Here is a 12576-nt window from a genome sequence, read left to right as displayed (position 1 = left end):
AAATTAAACACTTTCACTTTGCCGATTGCTGGAGCTGCTGAGCGACAATGGCACAGTGAATGTCTTATATCTTTTAAGTAGTTCGGATAAGAGCATGGTCCTGTCGGCTTATACTTCAATGTTATGTGAACGGGAGGAAATTTTACAGACAAACGGCGTTTGGTGCATTAATTTTCCACTTTTGAATTCTGACCCAAATATTTTGTCGTTGCTTTTCGTGGTTTTTAGTGATACATTTTCATATAACATTTATGTCCAACTATGATGTGAGCGTCTAAGGAGTGCTGTGTTCATGATAGTGATGAAATGGTGGAATGAATATGTGGAAAAAGACGGAACAATACCGACAAAAAATTCACATGCGGTGTTTGTACACTAGAAAATTTACTTGGTACGGGCTGCGATAGAACCATGAACCTCACAACCAGAGGTGAACGCACCACATTACCACACCTTTCTTTACGAGACCATGTTCAACAACGTGCGATATATCTGCCGTGTCTGCTGATAGATTGAAGGCTCTCTATAGAGCTTTTTGAACATGAACGAAATTTTGATTTCGGTTCATCAATTGGTTGCATTGCCGTGCAGTTTTCGACCTGACGAGAAAGCGAAGATTCCAACTGCACCAGCCGAATACTGTTATTTTGATCAATATACCTAGGTTTATTAAAACGAAGAAGGAGAACATATTTACTATAATACTAATTTTTTCAAAATTCATTTTGGTATATTGCTTGAAATGTTTCGTACCGAGGGTTAATTTTTCATATACAATTAGTGTGGCATCTTCGCAGACACAGGGCCGTGGCTTGGGTGGGGCGAGCTGGGCTATTGCCACGGACGCTGTGACCAGAGTCGCGCGACCGTGACGACAAATCAACAAAATTTATGGAAAACAGATCATGTTGACATATGTTTTTTTTAAAATAATGTTAATTGAGATATTTTAATAACGGTCAGGGCACTGCTAAGTAAAATTACTTGTAATATGCAACATGGTCTAGGATTATTCAACTGGAACTCTCTTCAGCACTCTGTGAGAAGAGATTTTATCGTAAAAAATTACCAAGATCTGTTATTGATTACTTCTTATCCGTATGGCAGTTTGGTACAAACTGAAGAAACTTCAGTAGAATTCAATAGCATTTTTTTATTTGTGCTCCGTCCAACAAATACTCAAGTAATACCACGATAACTGCAAGACTACAATTATCTGCTTATTTTGACACCACTTGATAACAACCGGCTAGCATCACAAATACAACATTGCACGTGCTATCCAATCAATAACAGAGTAAATCTATTTTCAGTCCTTCAATTCTGCACTAGCCTTACACAATAACTGTGTTTATTAGCTATCAGGGACGGAGCAAGGGTTACTCCCAACTAAAATGGAAAAGAAATCTTAATATTCAAATTTAGGCTATTCTATACTGGTTTAAATTGAAAACAGTTTTTATAAATTTATTATAATGCAACGTAAGGCTTAATTTTTACAGAAAGTTTCGAGGCGTACTCCCGGACCTCGTGTACTCCTGGAGGGCGGTATTCCCAGAACCTCTTTCCCATTGTGCTTGAACCGAAATCCTGGCTACGTCCTTGTCAACCTTTACAATGTCAACAACACAAATGATTGTCGTGTCCAACTAACATCTAATTTTCTTAATGAGTTCCATTCACTTTTAAAAAATTGGCATAACACCAACTTCTTTTGTCTTACATTCAATATTTAAATCTAGGAGTACCGAAAAACTCTGGTTGTTTTTCATAACACACTGGAAGGGGGCGCCTGGGAAATCCTTCCCCGGGCGCTTACAACCCACGCGACGTCCCTGGGCAGATAAGGTTAAATTTGGTTACAAACGTATACTGTTCAAAAGTTGAGAAGTTATTAAGACATTAACTACTTTAGATTGTAGTATTTGAGAGTATTAAAAAGTGTGTAGTAAAAATTTAATAGTTTTTTTTAAAAATAATGTATTTTAAATGCAAATACAACTAAATTTGCTGCAATAGTCAACGACAGATGATTTATAATTGTTTAGTTTAGAGTGAGAGATTTATATTTCTTAAACAAAATCTTGTCTCTTAAATTTCACTATTTTGTTAAAGTAATACTTCTGTTTTCTTAACAATAAAAGATTAATTGTGGGACGTTAAAATCAAATAATAATAATAAATATTTTTGTGTTATTTTACACATGATTTTTTACATACATTTTTCCCTTTTTGTTTTACAACAGCAACTGGGAATTGCGGTGATGATTTCTTTGCTTGTGCTTCAGGACAATGCATCTCGAAACATTTTCTCTGTGATGCATTTGCTGATTGCCGAGGAAAGGATGATGAGAAAGGAGCATTATGTAGTAAGTATAACAATGGATTTTTTTCTCAAGTGATGAACTTGCTAGGGTTTCTATTGTATAGGCTTTTAGAAATTGAAACAAAAAATCCCTATGATAAAACTACCCATGTTTGGATAAACATCAAATTGCGGTTTTTATACTGATTTCAGGACGCTGAATTCAATGGAGTAACTTTTTCTATAACATTACTGGTGCATGGGATCACTATAAGATCATATTTAGAAATTGTAATATAAATAATAGGAATAGTCAAAATTTTTAGAGTTGGAAATTTCATTTTCTGGATTTCGTAAAAAATCCGGAATTAGGAAATATTTCGCCATTCAGAAAAACTCTAGAATTCGGTAATATTCCAAATTTAGAAAATTCGTGAATTTTTCCGAAATAAGAATTGCTCCTAAATCTGTAATTTTCGTGAAATATGGATTTTTGCCGAAATTCGAATTTTTTCGATTTTATTTTCCAGATTCCGGAATGTAAAAATTCCGGAAGTGGCCACCCATAAAAATAAGTATTCAAACTTTGATACATTTCTTGTAACCACATGGACAAATAATGTTCTGACAATGTTTCCGCTGGATTTATCATAGTCAAGTGAGTATAAGAAGCATAATTAGAAATTGATAAAAGCGTAATCCTTTCCTTACCCATGACATGAGCAATATTTCCTTTCAAAACACATTTTTAGAGTGAAGCTGTTCTTTACTCGACTTAAGGGTTCATATGTACGGTTACTCCTCCGAGATGCTTCAACCATTCTTTACCAAATTTGACATAGTGATTCCAGAGTGGACGCTGAGTGTCCTAAGTGATGGCATATCTCGATTAGACATGTCATTAAGGAATAATCAATGAGAAACGGGATTCCCATAGACTTAACATTGGGAAAGCATTTGGTAGATGAATTCTCGTTGTAAATAATGGAAAACAGAATCTTCAGCAATAGAAATAGAATGAAACCCTGTTCGTTTTGTTCTTCGAACACAATTTTTCAAAGATATTATACGCAGATATTATAATATCTCTTTCTCTCTTCACTTCAATTTAACAATACCTATTTTAAACACAAACAATTAGCAATATAGGCGTAAACAATACGTCAAGGCATATGGTTAGAATACTAAAGGTATAAAGTGAGTGATATACAATCGACCAGCCTTTAGGTACGGTTTGTTTGTATACTACCAAGAGACAATTCATCTACAATAACCCTCCGATGCAAATACATAGGAAAGGAGGGGCATATATTCGTATAAACTGGATGGAACAACTTAGTCAACAAACTCGATTAATAATTTTTGACTCTCTACGTCACTGGTGCTTTGCTATAATGAATCCGAGGGCTATAATCGTGTTTACGAATAAGGTTGAGGGCCGCGGTTTAAAAGCAAAGTAGATCTATTTGAAAAATGACACACGCTATCAAATTCAAATGTGACCAATGAGGGAGACCAGAAGCAGTAATGATAATTTCAGAGTATGGCTAAAGGGATATTACCGCGGGGCATATCTCCGATCGGGGATGAGATAATAACCCTAAACGGCAGAGCATTGAAACAGCACAAATCCTAAATTGTATTGAATCTAAGTGGCACAAGACCTAAAAATCAGCTAGTTGCAAATGTCCTAAACAGCATGAGACTTAAAGAGCGCAAGTCCTAAACGGAACACACCCTAAACGGCATAAACCCTAAAAATTTTTTAAGCCAGTACCATCACTTCCATGCGAAGAATACTCTAGAAGTAGTGCGAATAGATAACAAATACCGCGATGTTTTATCGAATATTTAACTTTGTAGCAGAACTGGTTAATCACACGGAAGTAGATAGGTTCTAACTCACATTGCGACATTGAAATTTTAAGGTATCTTTCAAAAGAAAGGAAACTGAAATTTGTGAGAAACTTTAACATATTTAAAATAAATACAAATATTACAAGAATAGTACTTTATTCAAGGTCGCATCCAGGGTTGGGGAGCGTGGGAAGCGGGCTAATTGAAGTACTGTTAGCATTTAGATTTTGGTTGAGTGAGAGAGTTTAAGATCTTAAGCCCCAATTATTATTAGTTTGCCAGATAAACTGTAACTGTGCCCCTAATGATAATCTGCAGAACAATCTGAGTAAATTTGTCATGATGATTGAATATATTCATTGACTAACATATTAGGCTTAAGCGTTCTATCAGCGACGAAACACAAATGCATTGATTATTAATAAGATATTTATTATGCGGTACTTCCATATCCACATAAAAGATTCCATTGCCAATTGCGATTCCCACCAGAGACATAGGTAGAGATTTCGGCGCCCGGGGCGTAGTAGTATTCAGTGCATCCTACACTTACCTTACCAAGCTTTTCTTTTTTTCTTCCTTTCCTTTTATTTTTTCTTTCCTTTTTTACACGTAACAAGCAGCTTTTGTTGCTACGCTACGCTGATGTTTTTTTTTTTTATCAAACTGCTTTGAGAGACCCTTGCAACATTCAAAAACGATCATTTTGTATTCTTTTACAAATAAGAGCTGTTTTCAGGACGGTTGTTTTGGACTTATTGTTAAACTTAACGAATCTACTTTGGTTGTATACAAATCCACCTGGAAATTTATACTATTTACAATATTTCATACTATCGATTAGAAATGAAATTTTAAGACATTAGAAACAAATTGTTCTCAAAATGTTCGAAATAGGTAACAGCATTACTTTCCATTAAAAATGGTGAACTTTTATAATTTTATTCTGTATCTGACCACGGAAAAAGCATTTTAATTTCGATTCTTTACGAAAAAAATTGTGAAATTTGACGGATGTTCAGAAGGGTTCTTGTTTGCGAATTTCTGGATATTGATCGATGCAGGTTAAGAATATGTTTAATGTTTCTATTTAAGATCCAAAACATAGTTTGGCTACTACTGCATGTTTGAAATTATAGAAATTACTTAATTTCTTAATGAACGAAAATTCTGAATTTAGGGTTACTTATTACTAATTACATTTTAAAATTAGACTAACACATACATACGCTATATATATACAGGCGCGGGTCTAAGGGGAGCTATAGGGGCTATAGCCCCCTCCCCCTTGGTGCTCAAGTATACACTGTATACAATGGGTTTCATGGGCTTCAATCGTGCTTTACACAGGATAAAGCGTCAAACTATGGTTTAACCCGTCCGCTGATGATATCCTGGAATCTCCACTATACATATACTCTCAAAAAATGTGTCATGGCGATACAAGTAGTTGATGAAGAAATTATCCCAATAAATTCATTCAAATTGGAAGTATTTCATATGTTAATGAAATTTAAAGAGAGAAAAGTACTGGTAGAGATGAGTCTTTGAAAAAGACGAAATTCATTGGGATTAGTTGTGACCCCTTAAACCCTTCTTTTATAACTGCTTGAAGTTCGAAAATATTATTGTTACCCTTGTTTTCCATCACTTTTAATATTCCCATGCAAATAGCAGCTTCCATGTATCTCTTCACTACTCTCATTTTCATACCTTCATACCTTCTATTCATCGTGATTAACCCTTTCACAGAGGAAGTCGACTTTTGTCGACAGAACCAAATTTCCTTAACATGCGAATGTCGACGATAGTCGACGTGTTAAACTTTGTTTGTCCGTATCTTGGCTTTGTCGAGAGTAGTCGCCAAAGTTGTGCCGTTCATTTTTTTGTGTTATATTGTTTTCGATAAACAATAGAAATCACACAGAAAACCTTTGGCGACTACAATCGACAAACCCAAGATACAGACAAATTTTAACACGTCGACTATAATCGACATTCGCAGGTTAGGGTTTTTTTTTCCGTCGCCTTCCACAGTGAAAGGGTTAATCCAATTGCGTAGATACGCCTGATTAACTAAACAAACTCATTACCATCAAAGTGTTGAACACATATTTAACCGTTTCTGATTTTGAAAACGTTCCTGCGTACGCTATAATTCATTACTCGGCACCTTATATACCACATCGTCATTAACAAGCCATATAAAAAAATTTCGTTCAAGTAAAAGTACAAGCTTGTTGCGACTCTTATTGTAACATTTGTGTTGCGAGGGAGCGAACAAGAAAATTTTTACCAAGTGTATTTCTTTGCTAACCGAGAACAATATTGAGTTGATAGGACACCAATACTTTTCGGGATGGCACGTCTTTTACTCATTTCAAACACTTTTTTCTTTCTTTTTGCTCGTTCGGCGCCCGCTGGTCTTGCCTAGCTATGGCTCTGATTCCAATAAGCCTCAATAATATAGAGTTACATAATTAAAAATTCCACCTAAAAACATGCATTAAACTCTAAGATTTCATTTTCCAATGTAATATGTTTGCAAATCAAATAAACTATCTTTTCAATACAACTTGCTGCTTTGATGCTCTTAACTACATTATTTGCACAACATATACCCTAACAACCATACATTATATATTGAAGCATGTGCTAATGTTCCGTAACACGTTGATTCCGCCCAAACATTACAAGCCATTCAATTACTTTATAGTCAAAATATATATATATAGGTTTTTGTGTTATGTAACGTAGTGGTTGCGAAGGACGGAAACTACTATTAACGACAACTCCAAACGTCGAACGACACATATCTGGTATATTTGAGAGAATACAGACCATCTTCAAAATCAACCCTCACGGTATAGACCAGCATATTGTCTCATCTTGAAGAGAGTTGGATTATAGGACCATGCCATCGACCCCAGTAGCCCTAGCTGCTATTTGGAAGAGGTGGGGTGCACATGATGAAACTTTCGGAATGCGACAGGTACCAAAGCGGACGGGTACCCTTGGTTCGTAGCCTAGCAAAGTGGACCAGCGTTGAATTTTAATGGTAAATGTTTTAAGTTCCGAAAGATGTTTAGCCTATTTTAGTCAGCCACTTTATCGGTATTTGTCAACCGATGGCATTTGCATGTTAACAACAGGCATCCACTGTAGAGTCATAGTACATAGGCCCCTGTAACACGCCTTGCCGGATGCCAGGCTGAATTTTGGGGAGAAAGTACCCGAAATGGCGGAAACAAAATGGCGGACTCATAATTCTTATCCTACACAAGAACTTCCTAATTTTGCATTGGACCTTCAATATTTTGGCACCAAACCTAGGGTTTTCGGGGGCGAGCTATTCGCTCATACCACTGGTTTCTCTTTGTAGGTTTTCAAAATGGCGGACAACAAGATGGTGGACGCGATACATGTAAAAAAGTCATTTCACTTTCATGTATTTTTAATATTGTCATGTGAAATATCACCTTTTACACGCAGGAGGCTTGTTTCTAAAAACTATTTAACTTTGAATATCTCTAAAATGGCGGAAAACAAGATGGTTGAATCATAAGGTGTATGCATAAAGAGCCGTCTTAAGTGTTATAGTTTGACATGTTTTCAAAACTTCCGATTTTCTAGATTGTACATTTCATTTTTATTTTATCGTAAGATTCCAAAGAATTGAATTACACGGAGGCATCCACCGTAGAGCCATAATACTTAGGTCTGTGTAACACACCTTGCCGGATGCCAGGCTGAATTTTGACGGGAACACAAATCAAAACGGCTGACAAGACATTCGTAATCTGCAGGGAAATGCCCTATTTACCAGTGTACTTTTAAATATTTTGTATTGGAGTCAATTCTTAAGTTTAACTAATTTGTTACACTCTAGGAGTTTTCAAAAATGTTGAGGAACAGAATGGTGGGCATAAAATTCTACTGTTCGTTTTCCAATCGACTTTCTATAGTAATAAACGAGGTTTCGCGGTGATTCAAGAATCGAATTTAATTCCAAGTGTTTCAAAGTGTGGTGAGATATCTTCCATCCTTAAATACTTTCTCTCTCTCTTTCACGCTAACACACTCATTATATTTAAACCTTATATATATATATATATATATATATATATATATATATATATATATTGAAAACTTAAACCTTCGTCATAGATGACCATATTCGGATGAACACTTCAAACGTCTTGCTTCTTCAATGAAAGAAAAAATCGTAAAATTATGGATTAAGAGGACACACAGCGTTTTCACACACGGTTTTTAATCAAATTATGCACTTTTGTTTGAATTTGTCATAGCAGTAACATTCTCGGATGACTCTTATACAGTTTGGTAATATCAGAACAATATTGACAAAAGTGTAGAAACAAGAACATTTTTTGTAGAAATTATATGTCCACTTACCGCTTCACGTTATCGCAACGGACAAGTTTCTTAGATGCAATACAATGCGAAATAAATTTCCTTGTTCCTATTAATCCTTGCCCGTTGGATGAAGGCAACCAATACCATTGCACCCGTATGTAGGCAAGCATAGTTGTGGTGGAGTTGAACGCCTGCATTTGCAAGACGGCAGATGACACTTTTTCTTACATCCGCACGAAAACAGAACTACGCATACCTGTGGGACTGTTGATTTAGTTGTCCAGATAACCATGAGATTAGAATCATCCTTTCTTCATCCTCCAGTTTCCTCGGCATTCTCAATATCCATGATGGCAGTATTTGCTTGCAACCATATTTTAGCCTAATAGTTTGACCGAATGAAATGAAGTTTAAGAGCATTTTTGTAGGTGGAAGATGTTCCAACTGTTTCTTTCCTTCTAGAAATTGTTCGTATCGAACACGGTCGATACCTCCAAATGGATCGGATGCAGAGTAAAGTTTGCAGACGAATTCCTCCATGCCTTCCATTGATCTATCACGTCCGACACCTTCTAGGAGATGTGGGTACTAAATGAATATTTTCCAGGAGCTCTTTTTTCCATGGCCGGTAAAGGATGACGTCGTATCGCAGCCCGTTACTGAATGAAAACCCACCAGATTTTTCCTCAAAGTCTTGTTCAGATTCGCAGAAATAGCATTGATATTGAAGAATTTCCGATCTCTGGATGTTCCGCCATCCAAACCTTCTTGGAGGATTCACCGAAGAAGTGAATTAACATAACTAATACATCAGTGTCCCTGCTCTTCACAATCACAAGTGCAATTTCACTATCTCGAATAGCTTCTTGTGCATGTAGTATCTTTAGTGTGTCTGCTTCCACGTGATTAGACACCAGATGCCTTGGTTCCCGTTTCAAATTTGAGATAACTTTATCAGGAAAAGCACAAGTTACCAATTCGCAGCTTTCTGGCAAGTTTTGACATAGTAGTTGAAGTAATTGGTTTGCAAGAAAGGATGCAAGGTCAGCCTTGTTGCTGTTTCAGACCAACATACTGATCCCATGAAACTGGAAGTGGAATGTTGCCATCGCCAATGATTTTTCTTGTAGGTCTTTTACTTTTATCATCTCTTTTCCTTCTAGTGTGATTCTTAATCTAGCATGGTCGGTAGCTGTCAAACGTTATTACAATTCTTTTAACCTCTTGAGATACGTACGAGAAAACTATAGCTGAATTTTTTCTCCATAATCGTTGAATGTCTTCCAGTTTGAAGGTTTGCCAACACAATGCATCAAAACATGACCATCTACGATTAAACAAGTAGAAATATCAGAAACTGTTGTTATGGCTGAAATGTTTATTGTTAGTATGTATATCAAAGCCGACTTGGTGGTGAAGTTCATCGATCCATCGTTCTTTGCCAAGGCGAGTGGAACGGGTGATAGTTCATGTGAAAGGATATCCTCCAGTTCCACTTCCCGTCCTGCTTGTTGTGCACAGAATAAACGTTGTATCAACTGTCTGTCAAACTTTATTGATTTCTTTTCAATTTGTAGAGTGGTAACAACTACTTTGTACAGTGATGCAAATGAAAGCGAATTCTGTCTCTTTATAGTCGAAAGGAATGACACTGTTTGTTTTATTAACTTCTCTGTCAAGACTGTTTTCACCAGATTTTCCCCTCGCTGTTTTGTAGGCAAGAGATGTTCCATAACTTCAGGTGTAATTTGTCGATAACTAACCAGCATTTGTGGGTCAATAACATTTTCTTCATCTGCACGCTCCGGAGGATGCGGAACATTCTTAAACATGGAGAACATGTTAAATCTCTTTAACGTTTCAACTATACTTTGAACATCTTTCTCATCGCGGTGTAATCTTGAGACTTGAGAGTCTTTGCGCGTTGTGATAGAATAATCAACTTCAATACCAAACATTTCCCTTGTTTCGTCCGAAATGCGAGATCTTTCAGTCCAGGTTATGCAAAACCTATCTCCTGCCGTGTCAGTTCGTGTGATACCAATGACACCGTTTGCTAATTTACATAATTTGTTAATCCACTCGGTAGCTTGGTCAAACGGTACTTGATTGAAAGAATTTTTTGTCCGTTTGGCGACAAAATTGCCTTTGACGAATTCATGGTATACTTCCGGAAACCCCGATGTAGTGTTTTCAACTGAGCCAAGTAAATTGGAGCCCATCTGGCATAATGAGTATGGTCAAATACACTTAGCCATGGCACAATTTCTTCTTGTGCCATAACTTGTAGCTTCCAGTTACATTCTCGATGAGCCCTAATTTAGTCAACAAGAATCTCTACTAGTTGCAAGTAGGTGTTCCAGAATTCGAAATTTGGATCAGACTTAAACCCATCTTCAAATTTCTTCAGATAGCGAGAAATTTCCAACTCATTTAGCCTATGATGAAGATCTATAACCTTTTCGCGAATAATGTCTCTCTCCATCTTATTTTTCATGTGGAACTATTTCTGAACTGAAGTAGCTAGGTCTTTGATGCTTTCATCATCTTCAATCAGGTTATGCAAAAGTAACCACTAAACGAAGTAACCCCATTTGACTCGAAAAAGAGCTTCGTATGTCAGCAGATGTGAACTCACAGCTCTGTAGTATTCTCTCCCTTCCATTACAGAAGGCATTGAATTCTGAGCCAGTAGGCCGGCTTCGAGCCAAATGTCCTCCAATCCCGAACTTTCACAGTGTTGGCCAATTGCTCGCAGAAAGTTGAACATTATATGCAGAGGCCCCATGAGCATTAACATATCTTTAAACTTGTCAGGCATCTTCCAAATAAGTTCCATGGCTCTGCTGTACAAGGGGAAGTCAGCTACTATAACTGTGTACTTTTGACCAAGTTTCTGTGAAATAGCCTGAAAGCGATTGAGAACTGTAAATACTGTGTCATTATCATCAGATGAAGCTTGAAGGATGGGCATCATACCAACAGACGTTATCTCGGAATCGCTTGCATCGCACGTTTCGTTAAACCCAGCCCACAGAGGTACATACTGGATATTAAGTTTATATAATCTTCAAATAAGCCAAGTTAAATCTATTGACCGTACCTTACTTCTACAAGTATGATCACCAAAGAAACTTTGAACGTGAGGCATAGCTGTGAGAAGAGGATTTGGTCTACTTTTAATATCACTTGTCGTTTTAACAAGTTCGTGAATATTTCGGCGTTAGTTTCCTGCCGTTGGATGCAACAAAAACTACGTCCTGGCATATGGATAGAACTTTTCTTTTCATGTTATCATTGCCTTCTTCATGTTCTTCCAACTCTAAAACACTTGTCCCACCGAAAACAAGACTCAAAAACAAAAGAATACTCTTTGGAATAACTTTTGCTGCAGAATCTATGTTTATTCCATTCCATCCTGTGTCATGGCCTGGCATTTTGTTCAACTCTGCTCGAATATCCAAAGCAACATGCACTAACTCTTGTAACTCTGGAGGTTGGCTCATTGGAACGAAACACGCAGAATCTTCAGAATTCTCAACTGACTGGGCAATAGCAACAGGTTTTAATTCACTTGGGTAAAGAAGTACATGTGAGTTTGGGTCAAGAGGTCTGACTATGCTTTTAGCCGAACGAATTCTTTTCTGTACATCTTCATAGAAAGTGTTTCTGCGAGAACAGTATTTACGAGATATTACAATCCTGGATGCCTGGCATAATGATGCATAGGTCTGACATACGTCTTTCAGACAATAAAACTTCCCTTCCGACAAACCCTTTATAAGAAAAGCACATATTTCATCAAGAGGTTTGTCCGTACAAACGTTTTCCTCCTGATTGAGCTGGAAACTTGTCTTTGAAATTGTAGCCAGCAAGAGATATGGTATTTTACTTCTTTGGCGATTAAGTCAGATCTAAGAGATTCAACGCGAACTCTCATAACAGTGTCAGATTGTGAGAGAGCAATGACCTTTTCTGACATTTCCAGTGTTGAAACATTATAGAGTTTAGTACTACTTTTCTTCCGTTTCTTACTT

The 12576-nt window shown here is 36.8% G+C and overlaps 1 long non-coding RNA gene across 1 annotated transcript in view; it reads left to right on the top strand.

Moving 5' to 3' along the window:
- The first annotated feature begins 2247 nt into the window (after positions 1-2247).
- The window catches only part of LOC145680801 (uncharacterized), a 35578-nt gene continuing 25249 nt past the window's right edge, over positions 2248-12576 (top strand). The window contains exon 1 of the long non-coding RNA XR_014130681.1: positions 2248-2369. This is a non-coding gene — a long non-coding RNA (uncharacterized LOC145680801). The remainder of the gene's footprint in view (positions 2370-12576) is intronic.

This window comes from Thermobia domestica, chromosome 3 (genome assembly GCF_964235325.1).
Source record: "Thermobia domestica chromosome 3, izTheDome1.hap1.1, whole genome shotgun sequence".
NCBI lineage: Eukaryota > Metazoa > Arthropoda > Insecta > Zygentoma > Lepismatidae > Thermobia > Thermobia domestica.
The sequence above is the reverse complement of the archived record's forward strand: the minus strand, read 5'-3'. Positions and strand labels throughout refer to the sequence as shown.